General features: G+C 44.5%; 1 protein-coding gene across 2 annotated transcripts in view; it reads left to right on the top strand.

The window, feature by feature from the left end:
* The first annotated feature begins 713 nt into the window (after positions 1–713).
* Fam53a (family with sequence similarity 53 member A) overlaps positions 714–10,505 on the top strand; it is a 34,554-nt gene continuing 24,762 nt past the window's right edge. Inside the window, exon 1 of one of the 2 annotated variants that reach the window (XM_059275685.1) lies at positions 714–1,216. The gene's annotated coding sequence lies outside the window, so the exon portion shown is untranslated. The other variant, XM_059275684.1, reaches the window with a different exon arrangement.

Raw genomic sequence — 10,505 nt, 5'->3', positions numbered from 1 at the left:
AATGTGGATGTAGCACCAATGTGCGCCTGCTTCCCAGTCACACACTATAGGTCCAGAAGTGAGACCCAGAGGGCATGGACTTCTCCAAGGACACATTAACAACCAGAAAAAGGCAGGGAGAGTTGGGTGGTGGTGGCGCACGCCTTTAATTCCAGCATTCGGAAGGCAGAGGCAGAGGGATCTCTGTGAGTTCGAGGTCAGCCTGGTCTACATACTGAGTTCCAGAACAGTCCGAGCTACATGGTGAGACTTCGTTTCAAAAAACAAAAGTAAAGAAAGAAAAGCAGAGAGAGGAAGAAAGGCAGCTACAGCAAGCTTTGGAATCCGGAGCCACTGAGGCCCTGCCCGTAGCCTCAGGTCGCTGCCGACCGCCTTTACCACCCAGCCAAGAACTGGAGGTCAATGTCATACCCTGTGCGCGCCGGCGCACACGAGGGGGCGGTGCTCCTGCCGGGGGCGGGGTCAGCGGCGGCGCACACTGCTCGCGGGAGGAAAGTGAGAGAAATGGAGGGCGGGAAGTCAGGAGGCCACGCCCACAACAAGGCAGGCGGCGGCGTCGCCCCGCCCGGCGGCGCGGCTGAGAATCCACTGCTTGCGGCGGCTTCCTCGCGCTCCTGCGCGAGCGGGCCGCTGACGGCTTGCGGCGGCGGTAGCGGCGCGGCGGCCAATGAGGGCGGCCGGAGGGGGCGGGGCGTCGGCTGCGGTTTTGTTCCGTGGTGGCTGAGGCGCGTCGTCCCCATGCGCGGAGCGCAGCCTGCGCGGCTGGCGCCCCGCCCCATTTACGGAGCCCGGCGCTCGCCGGCCTCGCGGAGAGTGCTCCGGGCCGTCGTTCGCCCGAGCACCGCCACGAACTCTGGCCGCCAGAACGCCGTGTCCTTGTGCTGTCAGTCCGGAGTCTCCGCACGTCGGCCGGCGCCGCGCAGCCCCACGTCGAGAGCCGGTGCATCGCCGCAGCGCGCGGAACACCAGCCCCTCGGGCCGGCAGGCGTCTTGGCACCTTAAGGTCCCCGCGCGCCCCGGGCCCAGCACGGTCCTCGTGTCCCGCGGCCCCAACACCCCAAGGTCCCCGGGGACCCAGCACCTCAAAGACCCCTGGGCCTCAGCTCCCCAGAGTCCCCTGGGCCCCAGCTCTCCAAAGTCGTCGCGCGTCCCGGGACCCCTCCAAGCAGGCCAGGCCCCAAGCACTCCTGTTGTGCGCGCTCCTGCACGCCGGGCGGTAAGGCCTGCCCGCTGCGCCTGGGGCGCGCTGCCACTTGTTGAATCACTTCTCGTGTCGACTTTGAGACCTCTTGTCGCCATGCTGAGCCTGTGGGCCCCTGAGCCCACTGTGGCTGAGACTCAGTGATTGTTATTCTGTACTCAGGAAGCAGGAAGTTTGATGAGATACGATGGTCCCTTAAGGGAATCCTAAGAGCAGGTACTCCCCAAGGACCTGTGGAAGGTGACTTGGAAGTGTATTCCGAAGCCAATTTTCTGCGTAGACTGAAGGGTGTGTAAGTCCCTTTAAGACTTCCTGTGAGTGGAGGATGGAATGTGAGATGTATACAGTGTTTTTTTGCCGCTCCTGATTGGCTATTGCCTTACTTTGTAGGTTGGATTTTATTTTCCTTTAGTCTTAAGTACGGATATGAAATATATCACGCCAATTTAAATTGCACCTCAGAGTATTTTATTATTGAATATATCTTTTAAGTATGAACCTAAGCTTCTGTATTCTTTCTGGCGTTGGGACTTTATCCCTGAGCCTGGCATACCTACACCTCCAAACCATTACTTAGTTTATAATAATGTCTCAATTCTGAGAATTTTAAAGATGAATTAGTTTGACTTTAAGAATGTACTTTAGTTTTTTTCATTTCGAGACAGGGTTTCTCTGTGTAACCTGGCTGTCCTGGATCTCACTCTGTTGACCCGGCTGGCCTTGAACTCACAGAGATTCACCTGCTTCTGCCTCCCGAGTGCATGGCATGAACCACCACCTCTGGCTTAGTTTTTACATTAAGAAATTTGACTGGTGCTTACTGACGCTGCTTCTTCAAATATGTATTTGGTAACCTTGTGTTTCTGATGAAAGTGGATCTGTGAAGGGTAGGACTGAGGATGGTTTTCTTTTGAAATTCTGAATATTACTCCGAAATGGAAATTGAAAATTGTTTAGAAACTGGGTTTTCTTTACATGGATTTGGTCAGTGCAGGCTTGTATGTGGAAGTTCTTTCAGATTCTCTCCTGGATCTGGCACCTAGTTCCCTCCTTACACCTCTGTGTGTATTGGGTAGAGAAGGCCTGGCCCCTTCCTATGGTTTGATAAATGATTCCGCTAGCTGTTCCTGGAACTTAGATCTTGGTTCTGGAACTTTTCCTTCTGGTGTAGGAGTCTGTGGCTTGGACTGGAGCCATACTAATTTACATGGTCTTTTAGTTTTCTTCATTTAGGTTGAATTTGACAACCATTGAAGAGACAGTTGTAGTTACTACTCTGAGACAGAGAAAATGCCAAACGATGTTTTGTTATTTTTAATTAAAACATTTATTTTCTGTGTATGGGTGAGTGTTTTGCCTGATTGTGTGTCTGCATCACGTGCATGCTTGGTGCCCCTGGAGGCGAGAAGAGGGTGTTGGTCCCAAGAAACTGGAGTTACAGGTTGTTGTGGGGACACCATGTTGTTGCTGGGGATCCAACACAGGTCCTCTGCAAGAACAGCCAACACTCTTAACCACTGAATTATCTATTCCTCAAGCCCAAGCAGTCTACCCCCAAGACAGGTTTTTTTTTTGTTTTTTGTTTTTTTTGTTTTTTTTTGAGCTGAGGACCGAACCCAGGGCCTTGCACTTGCTAGGCAAGCGCTCTACCCTGAGCTAAATCCCCAACCCCAGACAGGGTTTCTTTATGTAGCCCTGGCTGTCTTGAACTCAGAGATCCACCTGCCTCTGCCTTCCCCAGAGTGCTGGGATTAAAGGTGTGCACCACCACTTCCCGGCATCTTTTTTTTTTTACTTTTTTTTTTTTTTTTTAACTTGCAGATCTAATAGTTACAGAGATTTTGTGAACACACACACACATGTGCTCAGGGACCAGGAATATCAAGGAGCTCCAGTCAGAGAGAGAACATGATTTTACTGGTAGAGACAAGAATCAAGAAAATCCTTAGTTATTTTACATTGGTGCTTTGGAAACACTGAAAATTTTTTTTAATTAAAGGAACACTTTATTTTAGCTTTTGAGACAAGCTCTCATTATGTGACTCAGGCTAGCTTCCAACTTGTGATCCTGCAGCCTCCATGTCCTGTATGCTAGAATTGCAGGCATCAGTATATTCAGCTCAAAAACAATTTTATGGCATAATAAAAGCCATTATTTTGTATGCTTACTTGAAAAATTAATATGAGCTGGGAGGTAGTGGCGTACGCCTCTAGGAGGCAGAGACAGGCGAATTTCTGAGTTTGAGGCCAGCCTGGTCTACAAAGTGAGTTCCAGGACAAGCTTCAAAGCTACAGAGAAACACTGTCTTGAAAAACAAAAAAACAAAAACAAGAAAAAAAGAAAAATAATCAAGCTCAGTGTGGTGGCTCACACCTTTAAAAATTAGTAATAATGAAAAAAAAATAACAAACTCCTTCTGTATATTCTACAATGATGTTTCTCAAAGGAAAATTAACTTCCATGAGCGACTGTAATTTAAACATGTAATAGAGTTTCGGATACTTTCACATGTGTTATTTAACTCCTTGAGGTCTTGCTAATGGGTAGTTATTTTTTCCCCCCAAGTATTTCTCTATGTAGACTGTCTGTCTACATACCAGGATAGTCCCTGGCTGTCCTGGAACTCGCTCTGTAGATAAAGCTGGTCTCAAACTCACAGAGATCCGCCTGGCTCTGGCTCTGCCTCCCGAGTGCTGGGATTAAAGGCATGCGCCACCACTGCCCAACAGCAGCAACAAATACTCTTAAGTTCTGAGTCATATGTCTAGCCTGGATGCTGAGCTTTTTGAGTTTTGACTAATGTATATGTAGTGATACCAATTTTCCAATGCTAAGAAGGGTATTTTCAGTGCCCTAATAATGGCTCTTTGCTCCATATGTTCATCCCTGCCTCTCTCAGCCACTGATCACCACTTATCCTTTTTACTGTCTCTATAGTTTTGCCTTTTCTAGAATGTTATACACTGGGCATTCTTTTCTTTTCTTTTTTTTTTTTCTTTTTTTTTTTTAGATTTATTTATTTATTATGTATACAGAAGAGGGCGCCAGATCTCATTACAAATGGTTGTGAGCCACCATGTGGTTGCTGGGAATTGAACTCAGGACCTCTGGAAGAGCAGTCAGTGCTCTTAACCTCTGAGCCATCTCTCCAGCCCTCCTGGGCATTTTTTTCTTTCTTTCTTTTTTTTTTTTTTTAAAGATTTGTTTATTTATTATATATACAGTGAGTGTTCTGTCTGCAGACCAGAAGAGGGTACCAGATCTCATTGTAGATGGTTATGAGCCACCATGTGGTTGCTGGGAATTGAACTCAAGACCTCTGGAAGAACCGGTGCTCTTAACCTCTGAGCCATCTCTCCAGCCCTGGGCATTCTTTTCATATTGACTTCTTTCACTTAGTAATATGAGGTCTAAGTTTCTTCCATGTATTTACTGGCCTGATACCTCACTTTTTAAAGGTTTATTTATTTATGTGTATTGCATGTGTGATTATGTACAAGTGTTGTAAGTACAGGTGCCAGAGGAGTCCAGAAGAAGGTGTTGGATCACCTGGAGCTGGAACTAGAGGTAGTTGTGAGCCATCCAATGTGGGTACTAGGAACTGAGCTTAGGGTCTCTGCAAGAAGGTATACACTGCATGCTGGCTAGTTTTGTGTCAGCTTGACACGTGGAAAGAGAGAACTTCACTTGAGAAAATGCCTCCACGAGATTGGCCTATGAACAGTCCTGTTGGGCATTTTCTTGGTTGATGAATAATGTGAGCAGTGCCACTCCTGGGCTGGTGGTCCTGGGTGCTATAAGAAATCGGACTTAGCAAGCCATGAAGAGCAAGTCAGTAAGCCTCATTCTTCCATGGCTTCTGCTACAGTTCTTACCCCAACTTCCTTTGTTGATGGACTATGATGTAGAACTGTAAGCTGAAATAAACCCTTTCTACTCCAAGTTGCTTTTTTTTTTTTAAAGATTTATTTATCTTGTATACAGTGTTCTTCCTGCATGCCAGAAGAGGGCGCCAGTTCTCATTACAGATGGTTGGGAGCCACCATGTGGTTGCTGGGAATTGAACTCAGGACCCCTGTAAGAACAGCCAGTGTTCTTAACCACTGAGCCATCTCTCCAGCCCTCCAAGTTGCTTTTGGTCATGGTGTTTTATCATAGCAGTAGAAATCCTAACCCTAACACATGTTCTTAACTGCTGAGCGATTTGTTCAGTCCCCAGTGTCACATAATGAAGGACATCTTGGCAATTTATTTATTTATATGTCTATTTATCTATTTATTTGTCTATCTATTTATTTATTTTTCAGATAGGGTCTCATCATATAGCTCTGGCTGTCCTGGAACTCACTATGTAGATCATACTGGCCTTGAACTCCCAGCAATCTGTCTACTTCTGATTTCCCCAGTGCTGGAATTAAAGTCATGTACCACCATGCCTGGTTGATTGTACCCATTTAAAGTCATTACTAAAGTTAAGGACATGAATATTATCATCTAAGACATGGTTCTCAACCTGTGGGTTGAGACTGCTTTGGGGGGTCGAATGACCCTTTCACAGGGGTTACATCAGTTATCCTGCATATCAGATATTTACATTATGATTCATAACAATAGCAAAAATATAGTTAAGAAGTAGCAATGAAAATAATTTTGTGGTTGGGGTCATCACAACATGAGGAACTATATTAAAGGATTGCAGCATTAGGAAAGTTGAAAACCACTGGTCTAGGAGTTTTAGTCTTTATGATTTTTAAAAATTATTTTGTGTGCATGGGTGTTTTGCTTCCTGTATTTATGTCTGTGTATCATGTGAATGCAGTGCCCTTGGAGGCCAAAGAAGGCATTGGCTACCCTGAAATTGCAGTGATAGACAGTTGCTGCCATGTGGGTGTTGGGGATCAAACCCAGGTCCTTTGGAAGAGCAGTCAGTGCTCTTAATTTTTGAGCCATTGCTCCAGCACTGTGTTTTAGAGTGTTAAACTCCACACTTAGGCCTATGATCCTTTGAGTTACTTTTTGTGAAGGGCATCAGGTCTGTGTCTAGATTATTCCCCCACCCCCCAACCCCAGACAGGGTTTCTCTGTGTAGCAGAGAACTGTCTGGAAATTTGCTCTGTAGACCAGGCTGGCCTCAGATCCGCCTGTCTCTGCCTCCTGAGTGCTTGGATTAAAGGTGTGTGCTACCATGCCAGCTCTAGATTATTTATTTATTTATTTATTTATTTATTTATTTATTTATTTATTTAAAATGTAGCTATTCAGTTATCCCATCTCTTTGTTGATCAGGCTGCTTTGCCGAAGATCATTTGATGTATTGATGAACTTCTGTTTCTAGGCTTTGTTCTCTCTGTTCTTTTGCTCATAGTGCACTAGCTTGACTGCAGTAGTTCTGTAATCACTCCCCGAGTCAGGTAGTATTAGTTCACTAATTTTATTCTTCTGTTTCAGTATGTATTGTCCGAGTGATTTGCATCTTTGCATAAACTTTAGAATCAGATTTGAGCATAGTGGTATGCTTGTAATCTCAGTATTCTTGGAAGGTGGAAACAGAAGTTGCAGAAGTTTGAATCCAGCCTCAGCTTCATTGGGGTTTATTTATATGTATGTATGTGTCTATGTGAGTATATGCCATGTATGTACCAGTGCCCAAATTGGCCAGAAAAGAGAATCAGATTTCTTGGAACTGGAGTTATCAGCAGTTGTGAGTTTCCTGATGAGTGCTAGGGAATGGAACTTGGGTCTTCTAACCACTGAGCCATCTCTCCAGTCCTACTGATTTTTAATTTTTTAATTTTATGTGTGAGTGTTTTGCCTGCGTGTATATATATGTAATATGTATGTGCTTGGTGCCCGTGGAGGTCAGAGAGGGCATTGTATCCCCTGCAATGGAGCCATGGATAGTTGTGAACTACCATGTGGGTGCCGGGAATTGAACCCAGGTCCTCTGCAAGAGCAACAAGTATTCTTTTTTTTTTTGGTTTTTCGAGACAGGGTTTCTCTGTGTAGCTTTGCGCCTTTCCTGGAACTCACTTGGTAGCCCAGGCTGGCCTCGAACTCACAGAGATCCGCCTGGCTCTGCCTCCCGAGTGCTGGGATTAAAGGCGTGCGCCACCACCGCCCGGCGCAACAAGTATTCTTAACTGATGATCTCCAGCCCCACCACTGGCTGGGTGTTTTGATTAGGGTTATAAACAGATGTTTATGCCCTTAGTTCATATGTTGCAACCCAATCCATAGTGTGATAGGATTTGAAGGTGGGGCTTTTGGAGATGCTTAGGTCTCGAGGGTGCTGCCTTCTGAATTGAGATTATCTCCTTAGAAAACAAATTCTAGCAAATTTCCACCATTTGAAGAAACAGAAAAAATGGACCTCTGTGCACTAGAAAGGAGACCCTGGCCAGGCACATCTGTTATTGACATGCTGTTTGATTTCCTAGTCTTTAGAATGTAAGAAATAAGATTTTGTTTACACCAGGCACATGCCTTTAATTCCAGCACTCGGGAGGCAGAGGCAGGTTGGTCTCTGTGAGTTCGAGGACAGCATGGTCTACAGAGCAAGTTTCAGAACAGGCTCCAAAGCTACACAGAAACTCTGTCTCAACACCCTCCCCCCCCCAAAAAAAGATTTTTTTTACAAACCACCTGACCTATTATGGCATTCTCTTTTTAAATAAATACTCTTTTATCTGTTTGAGTGTTTTGCCTATATGTGTGTCTGAACAACATGTATTCAGTGCCCAAGGAAGCAAGAGGAGGGTGTCAGATCTCCTGGGACTAGATGGTGGTGAGCTGCCATATAGGTGCTGGAAATGGAACCTGGGTCCTCCAGCAGAACAGCCAATGCTCTTACCTGCTGAGCCATCTCTCCAGTCCCCATCCTGACCCTATGATATTCTTATTGACTAGTAAAATTAGGATTGCATTGCCTATGTAGATCAAATTAGGACAAGTTAGCATTTTGCATGGACATGGGCTGCTTCATTTGTTTAGTGTTTCTCTGATTTGTTTCATTAGAGTTTCATAGTTTCACTCATAGTTGTAGAATATAGCTTATTAGATTTATATGTCAGTAATTTTGTGGGATGCTTACATAAATGACATTGGGTTTTTAATTTGTTTCCACTTGTTCATTGCTAGTATATGGTAAAAGGAATTTTTTCTTCTTGATACTAGGTCTCACTGTGTAGCCCTGGTGGTCCTGGCACTTGTTTTGTAGACCAGACTAGCCTTGAACTCAGTGATCTGCTTGCCTCTGCTGGGATTAAAGATGTGGACCACCATGCTCTGCTGAGATTGCTTTTTCTGTGTTAATTCCTACAGTGTCAGTCTTAACTATAATGGCTTATCTTTCCAGAGTTACTTTGTTAATTCTTTCAGATTTTCTACATAGATGATTGTGTAGTTTCATTTCTTCCCAAGCTGTCAGCCTTTTTAAATTTTCCTTTCTTCTTTCCTTTCTTTCTTTCTTTCTTTTTTTTTTTTTAAGATTTATTTATTTATTTATTATGTATACAGTGTTCTGTCTGCATATATGCCTGCAGGCCAGAAGAGGGCACCAGATCTCATAGATGGTTGTGAGCCACCATGTGGTTGCTGGGAATTGAACTCAGGACCTCTGGAAGACCAGTCAGTACTTTTAACCTCTGAGCCATCTCTCCAGCCCCCTTTCTTTCTTTCTTTTTTTTTTTTTTCTTTTCAAGACAGGCTTTCTCGCTGTGTAGCCCTGGCTGTCCTGGAACTCACTCTGTAGACCTGGCTGGCCTAGAACTCACAGAGATCCACCTGCCTCTGCCTCCTGAGTGCTGGGATTAAAGGTGTGCACCACCACTGCCTGTCTTTATTTCCCTTTATTTCTTATAAGAATTAGCTAGGACTTGTAGTGTGATATTAAAAAACGATGGTGAGGGGACATTTTTGCTTTAGTTAGTGCTTTGAATTTCTTTTGCTGTCAGTTAGAAATGTTAGCTTTAGTTTTGTTGTTGGTTGATTGGTTTTTTGTTAGGCAGAGTCTCATTTGTCTCAGGGTCTCACTGTATTCCTGGCTGGCCTAGAACTCACTCTGTAGTCCAGGATGGCCTAGAACTCAGAGATCCACCTGTCACTGCCTCCCAAGTGCTGGTTTTAAAGGCATGCACTACCATGTCTGTTTTTTTTAAATTATTTTTAAACATTAATTTCTGTGTGTGTGTGTGTGTGTGTGTGTGTGTGTGTGTGTGTGTGTATTTGCCTACTTGTCTATATGTGCACCATGTGCATACAGGTGCTCTCAGAGGCCAGAAGAGGATGTTGGATCCCCTGGAACTGAAATTACAAATTATGAGCTGTCTGATGTGGGTACTGGGAACTGAACCCAGGTCCTCTGCAAGAGCAATGTGTGTTCTTAACCACTGAGCCATCACTTCAGTTCTGGCAGCTGTGGTTTTTTGTTTTTTGTTTTTTTGTTTTCCCTTTAAGACAGGGTTTCTCTGTGTGTACCCCTGGCTGTCCTGGAATTCTCTCTGTAGAGCAGGCTGGCCTCAAACTCACAGAGATCTGCCTGTCTTTGTCTCCCAAGTCCTGGGATTAAAGGTGTGCACCACCACTGCCTGGCTAGCTGTTGTTGGCCAGCTGTTGTTTTTTTGTAGATATTTATCAAGTTGAGGAATTTTTTCTCAGAGCCTATTTTGCTGTTCTAAAAACATTTGACACTAGTATTTTTTTTTTTAAGATTTATTTATTTATTATGTATACAGTGTTCTGTCTGCATGTATGACTGCAGGCCAGAAGAGGGCACTAGATCTTGTTACAGATGGTTGTGAGCCACCATGTGGTTGCTGGGAATTGATCTCAGGACCTCTGGAAGGGCAGTCAGTGCTCTTAACCTCTGAGCCATCTCTCCAGCCCTACACTAGTGTTTTTTTTTTTTTTTTTTTTTTTTTTTCCGAGACAGGGTTTCTCTGTGTAGCTTTGTGCCTTTCCTGGGACTCACTTGGTAGCCCAGGCTGGCCTCGAAATCACAGAGATCCGCCTGGCTCTGCCTCCCGAGTGCTGGGATTAAAGGCGTGCGCCACCAACGCCCGGCTCCTACACTAGTGTTTTTAAAAAATCTTTTTAAAAATTTTTCTGTCAGTGTGATGATGGATTGCATGAATTGACTTTTACACTGTGCACTTTTAAACTAAACATCCTACTGTCCAAATCAACTAGTTATGGATTTTAATACTATCAAGATGTTGATTAGTTATGTCAGGGAGGTTTTGTACTTTCCTCATTTTGTTTTGAAAAGGCTTTTTAAAAAAACTTGTACCAACTTTGTGGCACTCA

Source organism: Peromyscus eremicus, chromosome 10, assembly GCF_949786415.1.
Source record: "Peromyscus eremicus chromosome 10, PerEre_H2_v1, whole genome shotgun sequence".
In the NCBI taxonomy this organism is placed as follows: Eukaryota; Metazoa; Chordata; class Mammalia; order Rodentia; family Cricetidae; genus Peromyscus; species Peromyscus eremicus.
This window is presented reverse-complemented; position numbering and strand designations above follow the sequence as displayed.